The sequence below is a fragment of the Eschrichtius robustus genome, chromosome 12, assembly GCF_028021215.1.
Source record: "Eschrichtius robustus isolate mEscRob2 chromosome 12, mEscRob2.pri, whole genome shotgun sequence".
Classification (NCBI taxonomy): domain Eukaryota; kingdom Metazoa; phylum Chordata; class Mammalia; order Artiodactyla; family Eschrichtiidae; genus Eschrichtius; species Eschrichtius robustus.
Genome location: NC_090835.1, coordinates 45,695,407 through 45,720,359, shown reverse-complemented (window position 1 = coordinate 45,720,359; position 24,953 = coordinate 45,695,407). Strand labels below are relative to the sequence as shown.

The following is a 24,953-nucleotide window of genomic DNA, read 5'->3' as shown; positions in this document are numbered from 1 at the left end:
TAAGGAACTCTCTGGCCAGTCTTTAGTTGGGTGCTGAGCTAAATGACACAGGCTTCTGTGACTTGACACTACAGGTAATACAGACTTAAAGAATTAGCACAGGAAAGTCACTGAACTAACTACAACAAAACAGCAATAACTGAAAACCGTTGGGGGTGTGTGTGTGTGTGTGTGGAGGGGGTCTGATTTCCAAAGTTTACACGTTATATGATCTAAGATATCCAGTTTTAATCAACAATTACAAAGCATGCCAAAAAAGAAAAAATAGCAAGGTATGGCCCATATACAGGAAAAATGCAGTCAATAAAACTATTTCAGAGGAGATCCATATGTTGGATTAACTAGACAGAGATTTTAAATCAGCTATTATCAATACATGCAAAGAACTATAGGAAACCACGTCTAAAGATTTAAAAGGAAAGCGTGAAAATGATGTCTGCGCAAGTTGAGAATATCAGTAAAGAGATAACATTATAAAAAAGAACCAAATGGAAATTCTGAAGTTAAAAAGTATAATAATTGAGATGAATAATTCACTAGAGGTTCTCAACAGTAGATATGAATTGGCAGAAGAAAGAATCAGCTAGTTTGTAGATAGGTAGGTCATTACTACTGGCCTTATAGAAATAAGGAGGATTATAAGGGAATACTATAAACTAACTATATCCCAATAAATTAGATAACTTAGATGAACTTTCTAGAAAGGCAAACTATTAAATTTGTTTAAACTATTAAAACATCTGAATCATTGTTCCTTTTCCATAAGAATGACCCGTATTTATAGCTTAGTAGGTTTTTCAGACTGATTCCTGTGCATAGAAGTTAGGGGGCCCTAATACCTCTTTTCGTTCTGAAAATGAATTATCCCCGTCCTTTTTAATCCAAGCTGGTGGTTCTTCTGACATTATAATTTCTAGCAAAAACTTTGTCAGTTTCCTGTAAATCTTATTGAAGTTTATTCCATTAAACAAAAAGCCTACCCATGAATCCTTCAAAACATTTTCCTCTCTAAGTTGGGCTGAGAATCAGGATACTGTGGAATAATGCCTGCAAGATTCTTAGTAGCCCTGTTGGCCAGCTGAGAGAGTGGATGAGGAGTCAGATGCCTGAAATTGAGATTCCAGAGGTTGCAGCTACTAGCCTATGAAAGCATGGGATTGCAGGGCTGAGGCAGGATAAAGGAAAAAATCCTAGAAGACATAATCTTAGGGAATTGAGAGGTCAGGCATGGAAGGATTGTCTATGATGATGGAAGGCATCTACTGAAATTTTGTGTTCAGAGGCCTGTTAGATTTGGCACACCGGAAGAAGCACAGGTGGATTTAACATGACGCTTAAGTGTCAAGGGCCCTCATTTACGCAGGGACAGTTTACATTCGTAGTTTTTTTCTTCTTACAGCCTATCCCCACTCCCCAACTGGATAAGCTTCAGTTCTCATAATATCTAGCCCCTTTCCGTGTTTTGTGGAGTGGAGTGGACATCACAAAAATAATTATGGCAAGAGTAGTGTTAGTGTAACGTTGAGCTCAGAGAATAAGGCGGCGGGGGTGATCTAGTGGTCTGAGGATGATGGCAGTTGGAGGAGGGGAAGTAGGTGGGACAGACTTTTGATCTGAGATTCAGTACATTATAGCCTGCCAGCTGGCTGCTTACTTTTACAAATAAATTTTTGTTGAAATATAGATATGTCCATTCATTTGCACGTTGTCTATGGCTGGCTTTGTCGTATAATAGCAGCGTTGAGTAGTTGAGACAAAGACTAAAATATTTTCTGTAGGGCCTTTTAAGAAAAGGTTTGCCAACATCTGGTCTAGAAGCAGCAGTGGGGTACAAGGCGACACCACTAAGGCCCAGTGTTAAATGCGGACAGAGTGGACAAAGAAGTATCCATCACTTGAAGGTCCTGCTGAGGAGACAAGGCTCTAAAAGGGGCAGGTTTCAGGTAGAGTAGGAAGATAAAAGGTACATATAGACAAGAAGTGGATGATTTGAGGGATTTAGCTGATAACTGACTCTGAGCTCCAAATATCACAGTGGAAGGGGTTCAGAGGTTGGGCAGGGACGGGATGTGGCCTCTGAAAGGAGATGCACAAATCCTCTTGCTGTTTATACTATTTGTGGGTGACCGGGAGTCCTGAGCTTCTTGTGACAGCATGAGTAGGGACAGAGGGCATGATGAGTCCAGGTGGTCTTAAGGCTGAGAAGGGTGGTCAGGCTGCAAGTGTGGTAGGGTGAGGAAGGGTAGTGGGATTCCAGGAGTACACTGAGGTTGGGATCTCCTTCCTGGCCCTTGCTAGGGGAGGTTAGAGGGGAGGAGAGGTGAGGCCCTTGTGGCTGCAGAAAGTCGGATTTCATTCTCCAGAGATAACACCAGGTCTGACTTTCCATTATACTCTGCTGCTTTCCAGACTCTTTGGCTACTAAATGTGTGGGCTGAGTTTTCCAAAGTTGGGTAAAAGATCTGTTGGGTGTTTGCCAACCCAGAGTGTATTAAGATTCAGTGGAGCATGGCCACATGAAGAGTTACTAATGATCTGCCACTGTATGGGCTTGAATGTATGTGATTGGCTTGAATGAAGTCTTCTTGTTAATTTTTATTTTGGATCAATTCTGGCTCAATCATTGGTTTATATATTCATTACATGTCATACAGAATTAAATTCCCTATTCCAAACATAGTTACTTGTAACATTAATACCTTAAAAAATCACCCCAATATAAGTGAGCTGTACAGCAGATGAAGTAGAAATGATTATTCCTGCCTTGAAGTGCTTCATTACGGTGCTGTGTTAGGCCAGCGTCAAACTGAGTTTCATCCTCAGACCACACACTAACACCTAGTGGTAGAATGAATTCTAAGGCATACATTTTTTTCCCCCTCACATTTTAATATCTCTGAAATAAGTACATCAACCATTGCTATCCACATGGCAGTCCTGATGTAGTTTTTGCTGCTGACATGTGTGTGTTGAACCTTGTGGACTGGGTGTGAGTGCCCTGGAAGTGAACCCAGAGATCTCAGGAGACATGCTTCGTAATGCTCTCTTGCATCCGTGTTCTCGTGGAACAAAGCTTACGGAGCAACACGGACATTGATGATTCCGAGTTGACAAATGACAAGAGTCAGCCTCCAAATGGGAAGAATTTTTTAGGAAAACTCAACCAATTAATTTTACTTAGATTTCCTTTTTTATGTATTATAAAGGCAATATATGAGAAAATCCATATCAAAATGAGTCTCAGAGCGCTTGCATTGAGTGTAAGACGAAGTTCTAAGTGATAAAGCGTGTGCCATGTAATTGGTAGCGTTCTTTCTTTCTTAGTGGTACATAAAATAATACTGTTCCTTCCATCACTGGCATCTTAGACTCATTGAGGTGTGGTAGGTAATACATGTGAGGACCTCCGTACAGCGTCTGCCACCTGGTAGGCGTCCCACAAAGTATGCAGACTCTGAGAAGTAGAGTCATTGACACATCACCAGTATGCAGCTGCATTGTATAATTCAGGTTTTTTGCTTAAACATTTTCATTTTTAAATGAAACGTTTAGGGAAAGAATTAAAAAACAAAGTAAGACCTTTTGTTTATATTTGAAAAAAGTGTTAGAGTTATTAACATTTTAAAACTGGCTGCTGGCTCATCCCTGTGCAATGACCTTTTGATAATGGATGTTAATTCCAGCTTCAGTTTTACCAGCAGAGCTGTCAGCATAATGGATGTACATGACACACTGCAGTAGCCAAAAAACTGTAGCACCTCCAAAGGAGCATTTAAGGAAATTGTTTGTCCCCGTTGGTTTATGGTGTGTCAGAAATCAAAACACTCATTTCTTGCTAGGTTTATTATAAAAATGCCTAATTCAGTGTTTCCTCAGGAGACCAGAAAATCACTTTGAGAGCTGTTTGGGCTTTGAAGGTGTACTTGATAGCTCTCTTAGATTCCTTTACATTTAAGAATAACATTCAGAATGATGTCGCAGAGCAGGAGTTGGCAAACTTTCCTGTAAAGGACGAGATAGTAAGTATTTTAGGCTTGTAGGACCATATGATCTTTGTCGCTACTGCTCAATACTGCCAATATAGCGGGAAAGCAGCCACAGAGAATGCATACACGAGTGGTTATGACCTTGTGTCCATAAATTTTCTTTAAAAAATTAGGTGGTCAGCCCACTGGCCGTGGTTTGCCAACCCGTCTTGTACAGTAACTAACTCAGACTCTCCCAAAACTACTCTGAAATTTTCACATCAACATACTGGTAAAATTTAGTTATTAAAACTATGATTCAACTTAAGAAGTAACCGAAAATTACATTTAAATGAATATATTCAGAAAGAGGCCACTGCCTTCACAGCAGTGTGAGGATTTGTGAAGAAGACGTGGAATATTTGCCCTAAGGGCTTAATCTAAAAATCATAATAAATACATCTTAACTGAGTCAGTTAGCCTTTGTTAGGTAATAAACCACCCCTTAAAGCTAAGTGACTTAAAATAATAGTCGTTTATTTGCTTACTGTTCCGTGGGTTGGCAGCACAGGCTGGGCTCTGCTGGTGTCAGCTGGACTCATTCATATGTGTGTGTGTGTGTGTGTGTGTGTTTGTGTGTGTGTGTGTGTGTGTGTGGAGCCTTGTGTGGCTGGGGGGATACTCACCCTCAAGGAGGCGCCCTCAGGCTTTTTCCCGTGGTGGCAGCATTCAAGAAGAGTCTGAGTGGAAGCTGCAAGGGCCCTTGTGACCTGGGCTCGGGAATCTTCTGTCACTTCATCACATGCTATTGACTGAAGGAAATCACTAAGCCAGCCTGGGTCGAGGGATAGGGAAAGAGGCTCCGTCTTTGATGACAAGAGCTGCAATGAATCCATGACCATCTTTAGTCTAGTATAGTTACCTAGACCTTTAGAACCAGAGCTTTACATGACACCATGACTGGCGCACTTGGGGTTGGCAGACTACCCTGTAAAGAGCCAGATTTCACATATTTTAGCCTTTGTCGGCCACAATCTGTTGCAACTACTCAGTTCTGCTCTTGTAGCAGAAAAGCAGCCGTAGACAATAAATACATAAAGGGATGATCATGACTGTGTTTCAGTAAAAATTTATTTACAAAACAGATCATTTTCCACCCTGATCTAGATCATCTGGTCTTTCAACAAGTATTTGTGTGCCAGGCATTGTTCTCGGTGTAAGGAATATGGCAATGAACAAAACTGGCAAGATCTCTGCCTTCATGGAGCAGACATTCTGGTGGAAAAAAATAGACAGCAAACCAAAAAAATGAACAAGAAGTTTACATTAGATAAAGTTAGATGTTACACGATGATAAATACTGAAGGAGTAAAAAAAGAAAAAGGGGGTATGAGGTGTCTGGATGGGAGTGGGGTCAACATCCTACCTTGGGGAGCCAAGGAAGGCCTCACTGTGAATATGGTTGTTAAGTAAAAGCTGGAAGGAAGTGAAGAAGCAGCCATACAGATAAACCTGAGGGAAGGTGGGCGGAGAGAACAGTAGGTGTGAATCCTAGGTGGGAGCCTGCCTGGCAGGTCAGAGGAACAGTGGGGAGGCCAGTGTGGCCGCAGCAGAGGAAACACTGGGCAAGACAGGAGGAAAAGCCAGCAGAACTGGCTGGTGCCTTCGGGGAGTACAGAGTCATTTTTGTCGAAAGCTGTTTGGAAACTTATGGCTAGACTGCAGTTCAGTTTGAACTGAGGATTAGGAAATTGGTTGCTGATTACTGACTACCTACTTACCCCTCTATCTTGGTTGACTTGTGAAGATTAGACCAGTGGCTTGGGAATCAGTGGGACTGAGGACCGTCCCAGGTGAGGCTAATGATAACCCAGGTTGGAAAATCTTTGCTGTGTAGACTCAGCTCCCACACAGAGCCGGACTCTTGTTTGCTGTCACCCTGAGGGATTGCTGTGTGAATGGGTCTGGAATTGGAAAGCCCTTTTTCCACAGGAGCAGCACACTCCATCCTTTGAAGAATTCTAATTGTTAGAAAGTGTTTCTTTACCTTGAACTAAAACTGGCTTATCTGTGATTTTTACCTTAGTTGATTCTAGTTTTCCCTGTTGGGACTACTTAGACAACATTTGTTTCCTTCCTTCTGCCTCCCGCTCCCCCCCTCCCCCTCCCCTCCCCCTCCCCCCTCCTCCCCCTCCCCCCTCCCCCCTCCCCTCCCCCCTCCTCCCCCTCCCCCCCTCCCCTCCCCCCTCCTCCCCCTCCCCCCCTCCCCTCCCCCTCCCCTCCCCCTCCCCCTCCCCCCTCCCCCTCCCCTCCCCCTCCCCCTCCCCCCCCTCCCCCTCCCCCTCCCCCCTCCCCCTCCCCTCCCCCTCCCCTCCCCTTTCTCCCCTCCCCCCTCCCCTCCCCCTCCCCTCCCCTTTCTCCCCTCCCCCCTCCCCCCTCCCCCCTCCCCCTCCCTCTTGCTGCATAGGGTCTTAGTAGCAGCACACAGGATCTTCATTGAGGCATGTGGGATCTTTCATTGCGGCACACAGCTTCTCTCTAGTTGTTTTTTCTCTTCTCTGGCTGTGGCGCATGGGCTCCAGGGCACGTGGGCTCTGTAGTTTGCGGCACGCAGTCTCTCAAGTTGAGGTGCGCAGGCTCAGTAGTTGTGGCACATGGGATTAGTTGCCCCGCAGCATGTGGGATCTTAGTTCCCCGACCAGGGATCGAACCCATTTCCCCTGCATTGGAAGACAGATTCTTTACCACTGGACCAGGAGGGAAGTCCCTTAGATAACATTTGTTATTTCAGTTACTTATAGGAGGAATTAAATACCTTCCAGTATGCAAGTAAAGTTTAGACTGTAGTAATATCACAGTTGGTGTCTTATAATATTTTACATTTAAGATGCCAGAAATATTTTATTGAGTTTTTTCAGCTAACTATTGATAAGAGGCATGTATATTTCTTTACTACCCTGTGTAACTTTTTATAGCATCCCTTGTTAACATATCTGTCAATGTTTGGTGTTCCTTGATTTCAGTGTTCACTTTACTTCGTCCTTTATTGAGGGGATTTATTCAATTATACCTATTCATTCTAGATGGACAGTGAATTAAAACAAAAATCTGTTATTTTGACTCTCGTGTCTGTGGGCTAAGCTCTAGGGTAGGCTGTGAAAACTCTTACATTAGCAAATTGCCTAAGTTGGGGTAACTCCAGTGGACCCCAGTGAAGTTGGGTTCTTCTAAAGTTCTGCTTGGTTCTGGGTTGTCTTCCCAATCCTTAAATGCATTCAGTGGCCATGGTCAACGTCACCAAAATATGCATGGTAGTCTTTCACCAAACAAGGGCCCCTGACTGTGACTCCCTGACTGCTGTGGCTTAATTTCCTTAATGGTCTCAAGCATTTCACGTGAGTTTCCTGCACCCTCATCTTTCTGAATGCCCTGTTCTACCTATCAGCAGTTCCTGTGCTCTCCATGCCTAAAGATTCTGTGATGGGGGAGCTAGGACTGATTTTAAGGATTGATTTAAAAAAAAATTTATTTATTTGGCTGCATCGGGTCTTAGTTGCGGCACGCAGGATCTTCGTTGCAGCATGTGGGCTCTTCATTGAGGTGTGCGGGCTCTCTAGTTGTGGTGCTCGGGCTCCAGAGCACACAGGCTCAGTAGTTGGGGCATGCGGGCTCTCTAGTTGTGGCACACGGGCTGTAGAGCACGCCGGCTCAGTAGTTGTGGTGCACAGGCTTAGTTGCCCCGTGGCATGTGGGATCTTAGTTCCCTGACCAGGGATCGAGCCTGCGTCCTCTGCCTTGGAAGGTGGATTCTGATCCACTGGACCACCAGAGAAGCCCCAAGGATTGATTTTTTTTTTTTAATGTTATCTCCAAGATAGTTCTAGAAAATACTTTACTCTTCTGTATTTAGTGAAATTTCACTTGTTTAATGTGTAGGTTTAAACATTGAGGTGTAATTCACATGCCACAAAATTTACCATTTTAAAGTGCACAATTCACTGCTTTTTAGTGTAGTCACAAGGTTGTGGGACTATCTCCATTATCTAATTCTAGAACACTGTCATGACTTCATACAATCCCATGTACTCCTTAGCAGTCATTCCCATTCGTTCGTTCCCGCAGAAACCACTAATCTCCTTTCCATCTCTATGGATTTGCTTATTCTGGACATTTCATATAAATGGAATCATATAATATGAAGCCTTTGTGTTTGGCATCTTTCACTTAGCAAAATGGTTACATTTTAATGTTAAAAGAAAAGGCACAAATAATCTAATTTATTTTTTTAAAGTCTTTATTTAATTTGTTATAATATTCCTCCTGTTTTATGTCTTGGTTTTTTGGCCGCGCGGCATGTGGGATCTTAACTTCTCAACCAGGGATGGAACCTGCACCCCCTGCATTGGAAAGCGAAGTCTTAACCACTGGACTGCCAGGGAAGTCCCAAATAATCTAATTTAAAACCTTGTCACCTGAGAAACTTTTATATGTTTAAATAACAGTTATTTTCATCATGTACTTGAACTTTTCTGATTTCTCACTACCTTGATATCACTAAAACTTTGCATTAACAAACTGCCCCTATTAGCTTCAAAGAGTGTTTAAACATGTCTACATGAAGTTTTGAATCTGAAGTAAATTCTTATGTGATGAGTAGGTATAATCCAGCTCTTAGTTTTAGAGATTGTTCTCATTTTAAATGAATATAGGGGAAATGTATGAGTATAAGATATGAATGCTCTCAAAAATATTGAACTTCAGCTGAACATAGAGTGGGCATTTCTTGAATTTGACATGACATTATTTAGTAAGGTAATATTACCAGACTTCATTTAAGAATAGTATAAGGTGGATGCCAAGTTGGCTTTTCTTTTCTCTTAAAGATGCTTTGAGAACTCTTCTCTGTTAAGCTAATACTTGGATAAAGATAGGCTTGTGATAAAACTTGGGGAAAACAAGGATCCCAACTTAAATCTCAGGTTATATCTTCCTTCTTGGACAAGAACACACTGCAGCATTAGTTTTCAATGCTGCATGTGGGGACGATATAAAACTAGGTATCTGAAAAAGCCTTCATTGAACTAGGTATTTACATGATAGTATTTTCCTTTAATGGAATCACGAGGTAAGATACAAGGTTCTCTTTCAGTTTCTATTGCTACGAAGTGTATCTTTTCATTTCTTGTCTTGCCACTCATATGAACCAACAGTTTACTGTACTGAATGAATCAAAGAAAAAGCAAATACTTTTCCCTTTTCCCCATTTACTTGGCTTCCTACTTGTAAAGTGGCTGTAATATTACTTGACTCATTCAGGTACTAAGCAGGTAAATGAAGTCTTAAAGACTTCTGAAACCTGTCAGGAAAGATGCTGTAGTTAAAAAAACCCTCCCTAACAAGTGGGCTGTAAGGTGAATTCTTTATACGTAAATGTCTGTGTCTATAATTTTCCATTGATAAATTCACGTATACAGTTAGACCTAAGCTCTAACAGAAAATCATAAAAAACATTGACCTGCGAAGGCAGTAATTTTGAAGAGTGGTTTCAGGGTATAGTAGTATTAAGTGACCTCCAACCTGGACTGTCTGCCAGTCTGTGCTTCTCAAGGGCATGTCTGTCTATGGGCTGTGGTCAGTCTCCTGTCTGATCGTTATTTATACGTCCTGCTCTCTGAGGGAGTACATTATTTTAATTTTCCTTTCATAAAGTGAAAAGTTACGGAGATCTGAAATTCCATCATTCTATTCTGTCCTTACAGTAGCACCATGAAATTGGTTTCCTCATCAATAAAATAGAGCTTAAATCTTCTTTGCAGGGTTGGTAAGATTTAAATGAGATAATGTATCAATATGTAAAGTGCTTAATAAATAAAGGACTCCCAATAAATAGCAGCTGTATTATTACCACTATTTGGCACCATCCTTGGGAAATAATAACGACTTGCTAGATGAATTAAAGATTTGATTTTTAAAGGCCCTTTTGAATGTTTCTGGTAGTAGGAAAAAAGTGACTTTTATTTTACATCCACATTCCCAGACCCACATAGAGCAAAAGTACAACTCCATTTTTAAAAAATGCAAAACACTTAAGCCAAAACCTTTGAAATATATCTGCCAAATATTATGAATTTTATACAAAGGTGAACAGTATATACCTCATTAGGCTGAACAAGGTATATATTTTCCCCACCTAAGCGCCACGGTCCTGAAAGACAGCTTCCTGGGCCCTGCGTGGCACCCAGGGCTGGGTGGGGAAGGGTAGAGAGTGGATTGGGAAAAAAAATCAAGATCACTTTTTCTTGTTAGTTAATCAAGAAGCTAAAATTTGTTTTGGATTCTATTTTGTTTATAGGAATAGGCAATGCTGTCTTAATTCCCCTCCAACCATGCTGTAGGACTTGGGTCTCACTGAGGCCCTGTATGAGACCTACAAGAGATGGGGGGCAGAGGGGGTCTCTCAAGAATGTTTCACTTGCTCAGTTGGCGCCGATGCCCGAGTTGGACAGTTGTATGGAATAAATCACAGCAGAGAACAGAAACAGTGTTTCAGAATCCTAAAATGTTTATTTGGACCCTGTTATATTTTCCGGTGATGTTCTCAGTCCCACCTTTCACCTGGGTTTGCCTTGCCTTCTTTATTTCAGCCTTTGCCCCTCTTCCTCTCTCAGGTGTTTTCCTCTCTCTGGCCTATTTCAGGCCAGCAGGCTCCGTACTTGGTCCCAGTTTTCTTTTCAGCTCTAATCCTGAGTATTTTGGAGATCAGGAAAGACTGGAGGAGAGCATTGAGGGCCAATTTTAGGACTGTGGTATTGACGGTTTTTCCCTGTACTTTCTCCTGGACTCCTGGTTGGCCATTGATTTGTTTCCAGGGTCACTACTGGGCATCCCTTTGAAAGTCCATTCAAAGGATGAAGAGGTGAGAGAAGGAAGAATAAGAATGGGGAAGGGGAGGATGCATTTGGGTGAATGATAATCGCTTGTTCCTGGACTCCCTCTACCTTTTAGTCACTGTTTTAAAAACAGCTTTATTGAGATTTAATTGACATACCTTACAACTCACCCATTTAAATGGTACAGTTCAGTGAGGGTTTTTTTTTGTATTCATAAAGTTGTACAATCAGTTTTAGAACATTTTTTCATCCTAGAAAGAAACCCCATGCTGGTCGGCAGTCATTCATCACATGCCCCCAATCCCCTCTGTCTAGGAAACCATTTATCTATTCTGTTTTTATTGATTTATTGATTTAGAATATTGATTATATTGATTTATTGATTTTATTGATTTAGACATTTCATATACATGGAATTATATAATATGTGGTCTTTTGTGACTGGCTTCTTTCACTTAGCATCATGTTTTCAAGTTTTATCCATATTGTAGCATATCTCAGGACTTCATTCATTTCTTGCAGAATAATATTCCATTGTATAGATATACCACATTTCGTTTATCCATTCATCAGTTGATGGACATCTGGATTTTCCATCATTCAGTTATTGTGAATGCTGTGAATATTCATGAACAAGTTTTTGTGGGGACATATGTTTTCATTTCTCTTGGGATATATCTAGGACTTGAATTTCAGGGTCATAGAGTAACTTTATTATTAATCTTTTGAGGAATTGCCACACTGTTTTCCAAAGTGGCTACACCATTTAAAATTTCTACCAGCAGTGTTATGGGGGGTTCCAATTTCTCCACACCCTTTCCAACCCTTGTTATTATGTGTCCTTTTTTATTATGGCTATCCTAATGGTGTGAAGTGGTATCGCACGTGGTTTTGATTTGCGTTTTCCCAGAGGTTAATAAGGATGTTGACATTTTTTTCATGATTTGTGGAGGACTGACCTTGGAACAGAAGAATCTTGGAGAAGGAGATGAGAACTCTCTGATGTATTTTTCATGTAGCGACAGCCAGAATGATCATTTTAGGGGGCAAATTTTATCGTATTACTCCCTCTGCTAGCTTTCTGCTGCTCTTAGGAGGAAGACTGGAATCATTAACATAACCAATAGCTCTTATTTCACCAACTTCATCTCAAGCCACTTTTCCCTCTTTTGTCTGTGCTGTAGCCACAGTCACCTTGTCTCTGGTTCTGTCAGGTACTGTGCTGCTTTCCACCCCATGCCATCCCACGTACCATTCCCCATCCTTTTTACCTTATTACTTCCTTCAGTGCTCAGTTCAAACACCATTTTCTCCAGGAAGCCTTCTTTGATATCCCATATTCTCCTTTGTTGCACATATTACAATTTTAATTAAAATATGAATTATGTAGTTAATTGGTTAATGGCCATGCCATCTGCTAGAATGAAAGCGTCACGGAGACAGGAACCTGCCTGTCCCATTCATAGTTGCATCCCCTGCACAGTTCCTGGTGCGTGGTCGTTGCTCAATAAATATACACTGAGTGAGTGAGTGAGCGAGTGATAGCGGATAAGAGTAGGGCTCACGTTCCATTTCTAGAGTAAGTGCTTTGAGTCTCTGCACCTACTCACAGTCTCAGCCGCAGTATGCCCTATGCTATATGTGTTGTCTGACTTCAGACCTCATCTGCAGTGATGTATTTCATATCTTTATTCCCTCGACGTATGTTTATTCAGAACCTGATATACATAAGACAGTAGAAGCTGAGTTCTTTTAAGGCCACCAAAATGGTTAAAATTTGGGCTGCTTACCCAGGTCTTATCCAGTTCCTCACTTTTGGAATCCAGCTGACTAATCTCCAAGGGGAAGATCCTGTTGCTTTGGAGCACAACGAAAACCACTGGTAGAAACTGAGAACATAATCTTGGATTTTGCAGAGCAATTTTTGGGAGCTACAGACTTACAAGCAGTGATTCTATTTTTGCTTCCATCATTTTGTCTGACCTTAATCTTGAAATATGGAGAACTATGTGTTAAATAGATTGAACTGTCCACTTTTCCTTCTTTAATGTTTCATTGAGATGAAATGTCTTTATTCCCCTTCCCAAGAGTCTTGTCACCAGTGCTCACTTAACGCTTCTTAATCTGAAATACTCTGAGATATCAAAGCCGTATTATAACTTATCAAAAAAGTTTTTTAATAAAAGAAAAGACATTTAACAAGCTCTTTGGCTAGGTCAGATTAAAAACATGTTAAAAATAGGAAGGAGGGACATATAATAGAAGGTGCAAATCTATAATAGTGTCGGGAAATAGCATATAATGAGTTGTATCTCTTATAAATATATCTCAAAGAGCTACTCAAAGAGGTTTGAAGCTATCTTCCCAGAAAAAGGAAAGATGTAAGTCCATTATTTAAGGAAGAATTTGAGAAGTTAGCATGTGAGTGGAAGAAAGTAATATGGTATGGTCATTGAAATAGCTGGTTTAAATCCTGAGTCTACAATTTACTTGGTGAGATATTTTGGGTCTTAATCTCTTTAGGATAATGGCACCTATTTCGTATGTTTGTTTTGAGGATTAAATGATCATGTATATAGATTTGTCATGTATAACTAATACATTTAGCATAAGTATTTAAAAATAAGTACTAAAAATAACTGAGTGGTCCTCACATGAGACCATATAAGCAGATCATTAGAGTGAGAAAAGTGAAGCCCAAGATAAGATATTAGATTCTAAGACAGTATCAGGCATTTTAAATGAGTTAAACTTTACTGCTCCAAGTAGGTTACAATGCAGTGTATTGAAAAATTCACAAATATGATCTCAGAGCCCTTTTTTTTTTAAAAAAAAATTGAAGTATAGTTAATTTAAAATGTTGTGTTAATTTCAGGTGTACAGCAAAGTGATTGTTATACAGATGTATATATATATATACACATATATATACTTTTTCATATTCTTTTCCATTATAGTTTTTTTTCACAAGATACTGAATATAGTTCCCTGTGTTATACAGTAGGACCTTGTTGTTTATCTACTTTATACACAGTAGCTTGCATCTTTCAATCCCAACTCCTAACTTATCCCCCCACCCCTTTCCCCCTTGGTAACTATAAGTTTGTTTTCTTTATCTGTGAGTCTGTTTCTGTTTTGAACTTATTTAGTTCATTTGTATCATATTTTAGATTCCACAGATAAGTGGTATTGTATATTTATCTTTTTTCGCCTGACTTACTTCACTTAGTATGATAATCTCTAGGTCCATCCATGTTGCTGCAAATGGCATTATTTCATTCTTTTTTATGGCTGAGTAGTATTCTATTTTGTGTGTGTGTGTGTGTGTATCTCACATCTTCTTTATCCGTTTTATATGTGAATGGACATTTAGGTTGCTTCCATGTCTTGGCTATTGTAAATAGTGCTGCTGTGAACATTGGGGTGCATCTTTTCAAATTAGAGTTTTCTCTGGATATATGCCCAGGAGTGGGATTGTTGGATTATATAGTGACTCTATTTTTAGTTTTTTAAGGAATCTCCATATTGCTTTCCGTAATGGCTGCACCAGTTTACATTCCCACCAACAGTGTAGGAGGGTTCCCTTTTCACAACACACTCTCTAGCATTTATTATTTGTAGACTTTTTAATGATGGCCATTCTGACTGGCCGTTGTTCTTTTTTTATAATTAAATATTTATTTGTGGGATCCTTCCTTCCCTCCTCCCTTCCTCCCTTCCTTCCTTCCTCCCTCCCTCCCTCCCTCCCTCCCTCCTTCCTTCCTTCCTTCCTTCCTTCCTTCCTTCCTTCCTTCCTTCCTTCCTTCCTTCCTTCCTTCCTCCTTCCCTCCCTCCCTCCCTTGCTTCCTTCCTTTTCTATTGAGATATAATTTACATATGTTGTATATGTTTAAGGTATACACTGTGTTGATTTGATACACATATATTGCAAAATTATATTATGCCACATAATTACCATTTCTTTTTTGTGGTGAGAACATTTAAGTACTACTGTCTTAGCAGCTTTCAAGTATATAATACTGCATTATTAACTATAATTACCATGCTGTACATTAGATCCCTAGAACTTATTCATCTTATAACTGGAACCTTATACTCAGAGCTATAGTTCTTAAGTTACAAAGAAATAGGGTGCCTAAGAGCTTAGGATGGAAAATATCTCATTTACAGAAAGAGGAATGGAGGAATTTCAGAACTATAGATAAATCTGGCTCCTTAAAATGATGATGATGTTAGTCTGTGATAATTGGAAAAAGGAGAGGCTAATCAGGGAAGGCCTGAGACCATATTTAAGAGGCACTAATAGGACATCTTGGAGATGGAGATCATTAACTCTTAGATGATATTATTAGGCTGTAAACATTTGTACAGACAACTGTTAAGTTGGGTAATGCTAGCTTGTGGGAAAAAAGAACCAAAATTTCAGTAGATTAACACAAAAGAAGTTTATCAGTTGTATAATAGTAGAATTTGTGACCTTCCTGGTCAGTGGGCTGCTTTCTTTCATCTCATTCCATTTCATGGACCTGTCATTCTCCTGGGTCTTTGAATCCTCTGCATCCAACAGGCAGAAGAGTAATATAGTGGAGAAGGCAACCTGGTTCTCAAGAACCCCAGCTAGAGATGAAAATACTTACAAATCATCTATCTGATAAGGAATTAATTTCCAGAATATATAAAGAACTCCTACAACTCAACAACAACAAAAATCAAACCACCTAATTGAAAAAGGGGCAAAGAACTTGTATAGATATTTCTCAAAAAAAAAATACTAATAGCCAATAAGCACATGAAAAGATGCACAACATTATTTGTCATTATGGAAATGCAAATCAAAACTATAATGAGATATTTCTTTGAACTTATTAGAATCACAACTATTTTTTTTTAAAAAGGAAAATAACAAGTGTTGGTGAGATACGGAGAAACTGGAACCCTCACGCATTACTGGTGGCAATGTAAAATGATACGACTGCTGTGGAAGACAGTATGGTGATTCCTCAAAAGTTAAACATAGAGTTACCATGTGATCTAGCAATTCCCCTCCTAGGTATATGCCCAAAAGAAGTGAAACAGGGCCTCAAACAAATAGTTTTGCGTGAATGTTCATTGCAGCGTTATTCACAGTAGCCAAAAGGTAGAAATAATCCACATGTCCATCAGCAGATGAATGGGTAACAAATGTGGTATATATGTACAGTGGAATATTATTCAGCCATAAAAAGGAATAAAATTCTGATCCATGCTACAACGTGGATGAACCTCGAACACATTATGCTAAATATTAGAAGCCAGACACAAAAGGACAAATAATGTATGATTTTACTTATATTCTACAGAAAGTAGAATAGTGGTTACCATGGGCTGGGAGAAGGGGGAAATGGGGAGTTTTATTTAATGGGTACAGAGATTCTGTTTGGGATGGTGAAAATGGTCTGGAAATAGTGGCAAAGGTTACATAGCATTATTAATGTATTAAATGTCACTGAATTGTATGGTTAAAGTGGCAAAGCTTATGTTATATATGTATTTTTACCACAGTCAACAAACAAACCCAGCTGGAAATGACACATGTCCCTCTTGCTCACATCCCATGGGTGAGAACTGGTGTCTGGGCTATGTGAGGACGCAAGGAGTTTGGGCAATGGAGAGCCTGGCTGAGCAGCCACTTTCCAGCAAAGATTCCACAGTTTGGAAAGAAGAGCACAAATATTTTGCAGATAGCAACTATTGTGACATCAAAGACTAAATTAAAAATAATTTTTTTAGTATGTATGTATTTTGCAAGATAGTAAATCCACTTTGGAAGTAACTTCCTTGAAACTGTAGGATCAGAAGATCCTGAAAAATTCTTATCGAACATGAGCCACGTAAAAGAAATTAATATTAAAGTTCCCATTTTACTAATTATAATGTATGAAATGTTTAAAATGAGTAAAGTGTTCCTTATATTGTTTGTGTTGTTCCATGTCTTATTATTAAGGTTTCCATGAATGTACTTTGATTTTCCTGTCCCTGTTTTCCCCATATGTTCACACGTGCTTCAACTTCAAATTCTCGACCATGTTGCTTTCAGCAGGGGGACTACTGTCTGATGGCCCAACTGTGGGGCATCAAATGGCTCCTCTGTATAAGGAAGGATGTTGAGTTTACTTCTGGGTTAAACGTTAAAGAAACGTTGCAGGTAAAACTAGAGGCTCCTTAGCTTTAGGCATCCATGGTGGAGAGGCTAATGGAAACCATTCCTTCTAAGGAGTGCAGAGAATGCTGGGATGTTTGGCTTGTAAGCCAGATGATTAATCAGAGCTTCCAGCACGGTCTGCAAATGTGTCTGCCTCTCCTGGGAAATGGAAGGAGGTTCATGTTGTGAGTTGCTCCAATAGGCAGGACTTTGGGTCCTAGGGAAAGTTCCAGGGCAGCCACTTCCTGTTCAGCATAAGACAGTTCTTTCCAAGGGTCTGAAAACCTTAAGTAGAGAGATGTCGGCTTCTGGACAAAGTGAGTGCCACAAGTCTCCAAGGGAGACCAAACAGAGGAGCAATTCCAGTGTGGAGGGGAGCTTGGCTGAGGGCCTCTAGAGCCCCTTGACAGCTCTAGAGATTCTGTGATTCTTTCTTATACTTGCCAGTAGTTTGCAAATATTCTGACAACCTCTAAGATGAAAAGCAGAGGAGGAGTTAATGTAATGAAAGAAAACTATTAAGATGTAAATTGTTTTCTCTGGTAAGCGCTTTCCCAATGTGCTGAAACACACATTTACTTTTATTCCCTCCTGTCTAGGCTGCTGACACTCAGGAACTAAAGATGGGAACGTGGAATGAAGCAGGTTATACCTGTACAAAGAGAGACAGCTAACATCTGGCTCTTTCTTTTTTCCTTTAAATGATATAATCAGTGTTGCATAGTGTGTCTAATGCCTTCTCTTTTATATCCTTAGTTTTAGAGAAAAAAATCAAATGCCAGGTGGCCATTATTGCAGGACATTGTTGACATATTCAGCAAACAGTAGGCCATTTAAAGTGACGAAAGTTATTAATGGGATTAGAACAGTAATAAAACTTTATAGAGGAGTTTAATAACTCATTTACAGACCATGAAACAAAGCTAATAGTCAACCTTCATGGGTGAAGTGATCTATTTGTCCTGTGGTCCACTGCTTTGACTTTCAGTCAAATGTCAAGAGATCACTTAGATTTCAAATGTCTTTATGTGCATCTTATTGTTAAAGCCTGTAGAATTTTGCACAATTAGAAAATGAGTCCCCAAAGAGCAATGATTTAGTGTTAACATTTTCAGTAAAATGTAAGCTATCAGCTCTTTCCATTTACGGATACATAAATGAGTGATTGGCAGACAGTATGATCTTCTGTCTATATAAGCACCAAATTTTGGATTTAATCCAGTTTTTTTCTTTAGGCATCTCTTGGATATTAGGTATAAATAGCTGAATAAATCATAGGGCTTTTATTTCTCATTCTGTTAACAGTTTCCACCGTAATTGAGTCTGGGCATTATAGTTTGTCCTCCCCTCCCTCCTAAGAGCTCTTCCACTGCACCATGCCCAGAAGACTTCCTTTCCTGTTGGAAACAGTTCTTTGATTTGGGTTTTGTTTCCTTCAATTTCATTCAGTAACCCTTTTTTGAATCACAGAGGGTTTAGAGTTAGAGTATTCCTAAAAATCATTTATTCAAAAACCGCTCATTGTACAGATGATGAAAGCAAGGCCAACAAGGTGCAGAAACTTGCCCTGGGCTCCCCGAGCTGGAAAGCAGCTGGGATGACCCTGAGATGTAGAGGTTGTAACTCGAGCCCCTTTGCTCCCTATGCCTTCACCAAGGCCTGGCTCACCTCCATCTTCAGAACTGCAAGTGTTTGGTCAAAGCACCATTGGGTATTTTCTTCTGCCTCTCATTTGGAACCAAGCTTTTGCTTTAGTTTTGTTTGCTGTTGATGAAATTGACTGGAACACTGCCTTCTTTCTTTGAGGGTAATATTACTGACGACTCGTGGTCCTCCTTTAAAGACATGGGTCAGTATCTTCTCGCTTGATGTCCTTGGTGACCAATGGCATGCTATATATATATATATTTTTTTTTTTTTCTTTTTTGAGATATCTGGCCAGTGTTGAGAAAAGACATCTCTGCCCAGAGAATAAAGCCATGCATTCTTTAATCCTGGGCTTCCACCAGCTGAGCTCTCTATCTGGGGATGGCATTCACCCTAGTTCTCTGATATGTAACTGGTATGGAAAACTTGATATGTACTTTAAAGATAAGTTTCAAATAATCAAAAAAGTGAGGAGTTGTTATATTTGAAATAAAGAAGATAGAGTAATTGGGGACAGGTCCATTTTATGAAATTGAAGTAGTAAGCAGGTTGGTGGAATTCTCAGTCCTCCTAATCATGTCTTGACAGGATGGCCAATCCAAAGGGTTTTGACTCAGACAACTTGATCAGTCATTTGTTATTGGGTAAAGGGATACTCATTCAGATTTTTCTAGCACAACATGTCATTGTTGCTCAACAAATATTTATTAAATGAATCAGTAAAAGAATGAATGAGCAAATGCACTTGAAAATTAAAGATAATTGCATATGGTGTGTGCTTGTGAAAGGATCAGGTGATAGGAGAGAGAATAGGTCCAATAATAAAAATAATGACAGTAATTACAATAATAAGATGTAGGACCCAAGATGGCATATTTTTTAAAGACCAAGGTATCTATCCTTGAACAACTCTGAATCAGGGTCTGTACCTGGCAAGGTGAATGTCCCTTGAGGAAAGCCAGTCATCCACATCCTGAGAGCCCATAGAGGGAGCTTTCAGAATGGCAACATGAAAGTGGAACCTGGTTTTGGCCTGAGGGGCTATTTTACTTTAAAGTTGAGGTGTCTGAAGGTAAAAGGTATGTAGCCAATGATGCTGTAGACTCATATATTGTTGAAGGGGCAAAAATGTACAAATATATACCAATGTAAACATTTTCACAGGCCCCCATTACAACTGTGTAGCAAAACCAAACACACACACACACACACACACACACACACACACACACACACAGAGAGAGAGAGAGAGAGAGAGAGAGAGAGAGAGAGAGAGAGAGAGAGAGAGAGAGAAAAACCCTGAAGCTTTAGTCATCAAATGTGGACTTTCCAATTAAATGTGTCTAATTCTTTTCTGGTTTAAAATGGCCCGATCGTAAATCAATCTGCAGTCTGTTCAAAATCCAGCTCCCTTTGAGATCAGTTTCTCCTCTCCCCTCCTCCCCAAGGCAGTCTGGACCTACAGGGGTGCTTGTGTGTCCTGGTGGGGCTGGGGGAAGGGAGAGGCTCTTTGGATCCCCTTACAATGAGATACAAATGAAAAACATTATTTTAAGCTCATTTCCTTCATTTTAATGGTATGAAATGCCTCTTAGATTTTAATCAAATATGCTTCATTATTTTTGAAAATGTGATTTAGCATTTTATGATAGAGCAGTTGGTGATTTGGTTTAGTTTATCTTTTTCTTAATTAGTAGACTTTATTTTTTAGAGCAGTTTGAAGTTTATAGAAAAGCTGAACAGAAAGGACAGAGGGGCCCCTGTATGTCGTCCTCCCCTATCTCCTGTGTACGGGTTCCCTTCTTATTAACATCTTTCATTAGTGTGTTATATTTATTATAATTGAACCAATTATTATAATTGAACCAATTGATACATTATTATTATATAAAATCCATAGTTTTCTTTAGGGTTCACTCTTTGTATTATACAATTCTGTGGGTTTTGCCAGGTATATGATGTCATGTATCCACCATTACATTATCGCACGGAATAGTTTCACTGCCCTAAAAATCCTCTGCTCCCTCGTTCATCTCTCCCTCCTTCCCACCCCAAGCCCCTGATCTTTGTAATATCTTTCTAGTTATACCGTTTCCAGAATGTCATCTGTTTGGAAGCATCCAAATGCAGCCTTTTCATACTGGCTTCTTTTACCAAACAATATGCATTTTAAGGTTCCTCTGTGTCTTTTTGTGGCTTGATAGCTCATTTCTTTTTATTGCTGAATAACATTCCATTGTATTTACCTTATTTATTTAGGCTGCGCCGGGTCTTTATTGTGGCACGTGGGATCTTTGGTGTGGCATGCGGGCTCTTTAGTTGTGGCCTGAGGACTTCTTAGTTGCGGCATGCATGTGGGATCTAGTTCCCTGACCAGGGATCGAACCCGGGCCCCCTGCATTGGGAGTGCGGAGTCTCACCCACTGGACCACCAGGGAAGTCCCTACCGTATATAGTCTATCAGTATTCCATTGGATTACCACAATTTGTTTATCCATTTACCTATTGAAAATACCTTTGTTGCTTCTAAGTTTTGGTAATTATGAATGAAGCTGCTATAAGTATCTGTGTGCAGGTTTTTGTGTGGACTTAAGTTTCCAGCTCGTTCTAGTAAACACTAAGGAGCAGAACTGGCTGGATTGTCTGGTAAACCCATGTATAATTTTGTAAGAAAGGCCCAGACCGTCTTCCACAGTGGCTGTACCGCTTTGCATTCCCACCAGCAATGAGTGAGAGTTATTTTTACTCTGCATCCTCACCAGCATTTGGTGTCAGTGTTTTGGATTTTCACTATTCTAATAAGTTTGTGGTGGTGTCTTCTTTTAATTTGCAATTCCCTAATGAGGTACGATACTGAGCATCTTTTCATATGCTTATTTGGCATCTGTGTGTATTTTCTTTGATGAAGTACGTGTTCAGATCTTTTGCCTGTGTTTTAATTGGGTTGTTTGTTGTCTTATTGTTGAGCTCTAAGGAGTCTTCCCAGATTTTGGATACAAGTCCTTTCTCAGATATGTGTTTTGCAAATATTTTCTCCCAGTCTGTGGTTTATCTTTTTATTTTCTTCTGGTTTGATTAGTTTTGATACTTGGTTTTAATGGCTGTTACAGCTGAAAAGTAAACCTCATCGCAGTGCTGCATAGATCTTTGTGGAGAAAATGCACCACTGACTCTGCCTCCTAAATTATACTTATTTTCAAAACCGTATGCCAGTTATGCAAATATTTAAAAAAATAACTCGTCTAGTAAAATTTCATTTTCCCAGAACATTGCCTATTCTTACAAACTAATTGGAACACATCACATTCTTCTATAAGAATTGCTTGGAAAACATTTAAGTGGGTGTGAAAATAGCCTCCATTTTTTGGTCCTATCTCATTTACTTTTTACTGAGTTTTAACATGTAGTAATAACCTACATAATTTTTAAGCATACAGCTTAATGAGTTATTACATATGTATAAACTTATAAAACCAACACATAGATCCAGATAAAGAACATTTTTACTACACCAGAAAGTTCCTTCAAGTCCCTTCCCAGCCCATGCTCATATCCAGGGCCAATCAGTATTCTTATTTCTATCACCATTGATTAGTTTAGTCTGTTCATGAACTTCTTATAGAAGAAATATAAATATATCCACTTTTGTGTCTGGCTACTTTCATGGCATAATTTCTGTGAGACTCATCCACACTGGTTCTTTTATAAGTTTTTTTTTTTAACTTAAAAAATTTCTGTTTAGTATCCCATTGTACTAATGCATTACAGATTCTTTCTTTTCCTACTGCTAAACATTTGGCTTGCTTTCAGTTTATGTCTGTTATGAATAAAGCCGCTGTGAACATTCTTTTTTTTTATATAAATTTATTTTATTTTTGACTGCGTTGGGTCTTCGTTGCTGCGCGCGGGCTTTCTCTAGTTGTGGCGAGCGGGGGCTACTGTTTGTTGCGCTGCATGGGCTTCTCATTGCGGTGGCTTCTCTTGTTGCAGAGCACGGGGCTCTAGGCACGTGGGCTCAGTAGGTGTGGCTCACGGGCTCTAGAGCGCAGGCTCAGTAGTTGTGGCTCACGGGCTTAGTTGCTCTGCGGCATGTGGGATCTTCCCGGACCAGGGCTCAAACCCGTGTCCCCTGCGTTGGCAGGCAGATTCTTAACCACTGTGCCACCAGAAAGTCCCTGAACATTCTTGTACATATCTTATTGTGTACATATCCCCTCATTTGTTTTGGATACATACAGAACCATGCATGCACACCCACACACACACAGACACACATACCTACATACATACATCTACTACTGGAATTGCTGAGTCATAGGGAAGACATGTTAGTCTTGAACAGATTATGCCAAACCGTTTTCTCAAGTGTTATGCTAATTTGTACGTAAACTGGCAATGTAAGAGAATTCCAGTTGCTCTACGTATTTGGTCTTTGTCTTTTTAATTTTAGTCTTTCTGTCGGTGTGTAGTAATATCTCGTGTTTTAAATTTGTAACATTTTTATATATTGATTGGCCATTTGGATATCCTCTTTTGTGCCTTGCATGTCTTTCAGTCATTTCTAACGTTGGCTTGTGTTTTCCTTACTGAGTTATAGGTTTCTTTGTATATTGTAAGCAGGAGTCCTTGGTTGGATATGTGTATTGCAAATAATTTCTTCAATTTTATAGTGTGCCTTTATACCCCTCAGTGATAAACTTAAGGAGCAAATGTTCTTAATTTAATGAATTATACAGTAAGTCCCCTACATATGAACGAATTCCATTCCGAGAGTGCGTTCGTAAGTCTAATTTGTTCGTAAGTCCAACAGAATTAGCGTAGGTACCCAACTAACACAATCACCTATATAGTACTGTACTGTTATAGATTTATAATACTTTTCACACAAATAGTACATAAAAAACAAACAAAAAATAAAGAAAACATTTTTAATCTTACAGTACAGTACAACAGCTGGCATACAGGGGCTGGCATCGAGTGAACAGGCAAGAAGAGTTACTGACTGGAGGAGGGAGAGGAGGTGGGAGATGGTAGAGCTGAAGGGCCATCAGCAATAGGAGACAGAGGGCAAGCTGCAATTTCACTCATGCCTGACATTGATGGTTCTGGTTCCTTGCTGGAACCAGATGCACGTTTGCATCTTTGAAAGTTCGCAACTTGAAGGTCCGTTTGTAGGGGGCTTACTGTAATTTATATTTTTATGGTTAATGCTTTGTGTGCCTTGTTGAAAAACTTTTGCCTGTGCCATAGTCATGAAGATGTTTTCCTATGCTTTCTTCTAAGCTTTATTATTTTCCTTTTATATGTAGGTCTATGAAACATCTCAAATTAATATTTGTGTATGGTGTGATAAAATGGTCATGGTTCATTTTTTATCTTCTGCATTATTCGTTTAAAGACCTTTTCTCTTTGTCTAATTTTTCTTACGGTATATATCTGAGGATTCTCAGCAGATATTAGAACAAATTATGCTGTAGAAAATCTGCATCAGATGATGCTGTATACTTTTTCAAACATCCTTTTTCAAAATGCTCTCTTTATAGTAGTTAACTTTTTCACTCAATGTTAAAACTTCTCTCTCACCTTGAAGGGACAGGTGAAGAGCGTGTTAAGAAAGGATGTGTGTGTGTGTGTGTGTGTGTGTGTAATCATCTGCTAGATAGCATGCTGACAACTTATTTGTTACGACACAAAATCTTAGCAAGTATCTTTTTATAAAGAAAAAACTGAGTAAGTCATTTTCAGGTTTAGCAGCTCTTTTAAGATCTTGGTCATGAGATTAGCAATGATCACTCTACATCTCATTACAAAATAATTATAAAGACCTTCCTATTTTAAAGATCTTGTTTTTTTTGTTGTTGTTGTTGTTTTTAAAAACCTAACCCCAACACTGGCTTAGTGTTTGAGAGTGGGCCCTCTTGATCCAGGTTGCCTGGGTTTAAGTCCTGGTTCTGAAACTTATATCCACAATGACCTTGGGCAAGTCTTAACTTCTCTGTGCCTCAGTGGCCTCACCTGTAACAACAGGTTTAATTACAGTGTCCAGTATAGGGGTTGTTGCAAATAGTACATGAATGAGTGTAAGGAGGTCAGGATGTTGTCTTGTACAAAGTTCATGCTCCATAAATAGTATACATTCAAATACTGTCAAGTATGAAACCTCAAAGAGGCTTCTGTATATCTTTCATTATTTCCTAACATGTTGAGAAATACTAGACTGAAAATCACATGAAACAGTTTTATTTTTCTATTGTAGGTGCTTAGTATAAA

The 24,953-nt window shown here is 39.6% G+C and overlaps 1 protein-coding gene across 4 annotated transcripts in view; it reads left to right on the top strand.

The window, feature by feature from the left end:
- Nucleotides 1-24,953, top strand: part of ULK4 (unc-51 like kinase 4) — a 540,948-nt gene that overhangs the window by 307,544 nt on the left and 208,451 nt on the right. The gene's annotated exons all lie outside the window — the stretch shown is intronic.